Here is a 5,668-nt window from a genome sequence, read left to right as displayed (position 1 = left end):
TTTTTATAAAATGTGTAAGTTGATAATGTCCAAATCACATGAAGTGGGTTAATACTTAATTACTCACTACTTTGCACATGTATTCCACACTTGATTTAAATGTTTTCAACAATTAAAAAGAACATCTTTACTTATCCAAATGAAGTTTTCAAGTGCATAAATAAGGCAAATGCTTGGAAGTATAAACAAAATTTTATATAACACGTGCAGGTTGATGATGTCCAAATCACATGAATTGGTTTAGCACTTATTTGCATACTAGTTTGCAGATGTCTTCTAGACTTCATTTATATCTTTTCCACAATTATAAGGAACATTTTTACTTAAGCAAATGAAGCTTCGAGGTACATAACTAAGGGGACCGCATGCAACCAGCAAATTTTAAAGGAATAATAATGAACTACACTATGCACCTTGAAGTAAACACCCAAATCACAATGGAATTAGAATTTGTATGCTCATTGAATTAATCTGCTACAACAGCGAACCAGAAAACACATAAAAGATTACACAAATACACGACTGTAACAATTAACATCATTTACTTAATCCAAGAACAATGCCAGGCGAAATGAATTCATAAAGAACAAAAAAAAATAACCCTAACCTATAAAACACATATATTCCAACAAAAATCATTCTTCAACTCACCCTTTAACAGAAGTTTTAATCACAAGCAAAACACACAAATCAAATTTACTTACCACCAACTAAGTGTCCAATAAGCGAACCCATTTCCTTGGATGACTAAGACTAAACACACGACCTAACACCACTACTGTCACGCGCGACAACAAACTACAACAAAAATGGCTCATTTCCGCCAAAATGAATATCAACAACGAACCACCAAACCTTTCGTGCCGTGGGTAAACGAAAACGTTTCCACGAAGAGCAACAGTGGGGAAACGAAGAACAAGGATTTTCAGACAAAGAGGATTTCAGTAAGAACAACACAGGTTGAATAACAATAACACTGTTCTGGAAGATGAACGAAGTGCTCTCCACTTCAATAACGCATACTCGCGGTTTCTGCCTTTCTCCCTCCCGCTATCATTCAAACAAAGTCAACGTAGAATATCACAACAAATAAAAAAAAAAATAAAGTGTCAATGTCACGTATGATTGTGAGATAAGTTGTAAAAGTTTGTGTGTGAAGATATCATTTTCTTAACAAAATGTTACCGTCATTCAAGATCATATTCGCCTTTAGTTACCTCAACCATCAAATAAAATAAAATTTTATACCTATAATTTATCTTATTTAAAAACAGATGTCAATAGCTTAATATAAACTTGTAATGCAATATTACTGAGGATGAGATTCTATAGTGACACCATTATGAGGCATAAAAACAAGAAATGTAATGATAAGTGAAGAAAATGACTATCTACAACAATCTTACTAACTAGCATGATTAACTGACGATAACATCATATTTATATCCACATGGTGTGAAACTTCGGAGTTAGTGAAGCTGAAATAGCACATTTTATAGTTTCAATAGAAGATCTTACTGATATCATAGCAGAGAAGTTATTTTTCTAATAGTTAAATAGTAACAGGATTAATAAAGTAATATTACAATACTTTTAAGGCTAAGGCTGAGAAATATCGGAAGATTTTACTCATGAGATGCCGAAGTTCAATGATGCTGATACTCATAACTCATGACTTGGCCAATGCTTTGTTTCACCAACACAGAAATATTTTCCAAGAGAAAATGAGTTTAGGGAGTCTGAATATCCAAACAACAGAAAATGGAACCACAAAAACCAAGTTCTGAACATAAGGCTACTTAATTCCTACACGGAAAAACCAAGCTCTGAACATAATCATAAGAAAAGAGACTGTTTGTTCTCGTTATAAATTTGGCGAACCTTTATTCTATTGTCTCTGATATTGCACAAGGTAAATTCTGCTTGCAAACCTGTTTCTGCAAGCAGCACAACATCATCTTTCTCACGCATACAAATTATTTCCATGTAATGTCGACAGCAATAACAAGTTGAAGGACGATTCTTATAATTCAGCAACTTTGACCAAGATTTTTCATCACTAAAGTCCCTCTTTAGCCACACAACAAAATTATCATCATGATGAGAAAGACACAAACAACCATTCAAAACCTTAAGCTCAGTGTCAAAAGGAGGGACTTCTAAAATGCCATCTGGCATAGAAAAACAACTACAAGTCTTCTTCTTTAGATCGTAACAAAATATTTCTAACTCGTTCATTTTAGTTCCTCCTCGTTCATCATCACTACAGCGGGATTTGGGAAATACTAACCAATTTAAAGTCCCACTCACAAAAGCATCACAAGTTTCACGCCATCTACGCCTACCTACAGTGGCAACAGCATCACAAGTTAAAGTATTCCTCCAACTAGTATCTCCTAAACAGCAAACTCTTACTTCCAGTTTCTGCGATTGATTCTTATTATTATTATCCAATAGCACAACTTGGTAGGTGTCATTCCATTCATTGTACCCAAATCCAAACATCAACCTGAAAGGATGTTTATAATCGCTGAGATTAAGATGAATATGTGGAGAGTCTTTAGTCATGACCCTTGTTGTTGGATTCCCAATCCGAAACCAGTATTCTTTAAATTTATCTTCAATACAAGAATCTTGTAAGCATACCAAGCCGTTGCAGGCACCCAAGATAGCGTAAGTGCGGTTGAATGGGAGATGTTTGTGATGTAAAGTTTCAAGGGTGGATGATGGGTTGTCAAGTAAATCTTGTACAGGGCAAACTATGGCATAATCCCTTCTTTTGTCCCAGTCTTCAAAGGTCAATAGGAGGTGAGTGTTTTTTTGAAGAATTTTGAAGGTGAAGTTTCACAAATGCAGGATCTGTGACAAGATACTTGAATCGCAGGAGATCCTTCAAAGTCATGACAAAATTTCCATGATCATATCTTGGAAGAGAACACAACTATTCTGAGGAGAAGACATTGATGCAGAAAAACCTACTCTACCTGCAAATATTTAACTGAGAAAGAAAAATAAAAGTGCATATTGAAAAATGGAGAAACAGGAAGTAAAACAAGTGATGACAATGAAGATGAAAAGTTGTTGCATGCTGCAAAATTTTATAGACAGAATGTCGACCCCACACGCATTCAATTTTCTCAAGAAGATGAAGAAATACGATTGAAAATCATATTATCAAACCCAACAAAATTTAACAAATCACTAATTTATTTTAACAATACAACATTATACTAATCACTCTTGTCCATCGTTCTTTTTTTCTATTTTCTAAAAAAATAAAGAGATCCAAAAGAACCTCTTTCCCACTTTTAACTTTTTTATAATAATTCATTTCATATATCTTTTTCCCAGAAGCACACAACAAAAATATTCTGTTAAAACTCGGAAATAAAAGTGGTTTAAAAAGGAAGAAAAATTCCATGGAAAGAAGTTGGTTTGAGATGTTTAAATCTGTTGGTGCCACACGTTTTCACTAAATGTTTAATACAAACGATCATTTAATATTAACTGCATACCAATACAAACGTTCCAATTTATGTCATTATTAGACTATTCAATACAAATAGTGCATTAATTTCGATAACTAATGCTTTTAAAGAAATACTCAATTAAAACAACTATTGAAAGTTTTAAGAAAGAATATTTTCTTCTTCCCACACAAAATTCAAAGCTTGTATTTTTTTTGAGAATTTAAGAATGAATATTTTCCTCTTTCCACACAAAATTCAAAGCTTGTGTTTGTGTTTGAAAATGAATTTAGGAAGTAAATTTGAATAGATTTGAAGATGATGAGAGTAAAAGTGGTGTTGCTTAGATTTAAGGGAAAAATAGTAAATGAAGGAAAATATATAAGATGAAAGTTTATAAAGTTCAATAAATAATGAGATATGTTTGATAAATTAAAAAATATGTTGTAATTAATAAAAATGAAAGATTATCATTTTACATTTGGACATAAAAGTAGTTTAAAGTAAAAATGTAATTAATGTCAATTATGTTAGAATAAAATGAGTTATAATTTAAAATTGATGAAATTAAATTTAAATAAAATAAAATTGGTAGAAATTAAGTTGAAATAGATCGTAGATACGGTACTAAAAATTCTCATATTACATGAGAATTTTTATGTGAATTTTCTTGCAAATTTGTTAAAAAAATTTGTAAGAAAAAACATTTTCCTGCTATTTTTTATTTTAAGAATCTTAATTGGCAACCTTAGTGGATAATTATTTCTTACAAAATTATAAAGTTTGTTAGTATTTTCTACAAAATTTGTTGCGAAAAATGTTTTATAAAAAAAATTGACAGCAATTTCCTATCATTTTTTTTATAACAAAATGTGCAAGTATTTCCTGTAAAAAAAATTAAAACAAAATTAGGAGGAAATATGAGTTTTTTTAGTAGTGATATATAATTTAAATAAATTATTATTATTATTATTATTATTACAATAATAATTAATAATTAATAATAATAATATAATAATTATTGTTATTATTAGTATTATTATTGTAATTATTATTATTATTATTATTATTATTTATGTATAGTGGAAAAGTAAAAAAGAATTGAGAATAAAATGGTATTTATGCACACACAATATTCACCCTCATCATGCTATAGTAAACAACTGGAAGCTCAATAATTTATATGATTTGTTTTGCATGTGACGAGAAAAAAATTACATCTATTTAATTAATTATTTTTTGTTTTAATAAATCAATCTTAAGGAAAAAAAAAGTTCAATATTAAATTAATTATCATTTAAATAACATGTCAAATGATTGCATATAATATATCAATCACAAAAAATATTTTTTATCATTAATTACTCTTTTATCATTATTTTACATATTTTAGAATATATATATTTAGAATATATATATATATATATATATATATATATATAAAATAGAATTTGCATATTCTCTATATATAATTTCTGTTTTTCCTTCTATTATATTTTAAAATTAAATAAATTATGTAAATTTATCATATATTAAAAGTAATTATATATATACACACACAAAAACTAATCATATACTAGAACTAACTTTAGAACATATTACAATTTACTAATTTATTTTAAAAACACAATATATTACAATCTATTTACTTTTTTTCTATATGAATACAATATTTTTATTTTCTAAAAAAAAAAATACAAAGTTACGGTGTGTTTATAATAATAATAATAATAATAATAATATATAAATAAATTTGCCTATTTAATATATATATATATATATATATATCATATTTATATTTTACTCCTAATTATATTTTAAATTAAAAGGAATCATATGAGTATCAATCATATGACAAACTCTATCAAAAAATCATATGACAAAATTTTGGATTTGTCATCCTTGATATTACAGTTACTCATATACAGTTGCGGAACATGGACCAAAAATTGAGCGGTGCCAATTTATATTTTTTATATATAATTTATTAATTAAAAAATTTTTTATTTTTTTTTACTTAAACCATTCTCATACCGCAATTCACACTTCTCAATTTTTAATTTTTCTAATGGATTGAATTCATGCAAAATAGGTATTCTAATTTCTATTCCAATTCAAGATTATTCAACTAATTCATTATATGAAGTGGAAAACATAAAATTTCAACATTTTATAATGTAGGGTAATACTAATTTGGAAAT

General features: G+C 28.1%; 1 pseudogene; it reads right to left on the bottom strand.

Moving 5' to 3' along the window:
* Nucleotides 1-1,466: 1,466 nt before the first annotated feature.
* LOC114184546 (F-box/kelch-repeat protein At3g23880-like) lies at nt 1,467-3,379 on the bottom strand (annotated as a pseudogene).
* Between the last annotated feature and the right edge of the window lie 2,289 nt (nt 3,380-5,668).

This window comes from Vigna unguiculata, chromosome 5 (assembly GCF_037176805.1).
Source record: "Vigna unguiculata cultivar grain cowpea cultivar isolate G323 ecotype 2 chromosome 5, ASM3717680v1, whole genome shotgun sequence".
Classification (NCBI taxonomy): domain Eukaryota; kingdom Viridiplantae; phylum Streptophyta; class Magnoliopsida; order Fabales; family Fabaceae; genus Vigna; species Vigna unguiculata.
Note: the sequence above shows the minus strand (reverse complement) of the source record. Positions and strands in the feature narration are given on the sequence as shown.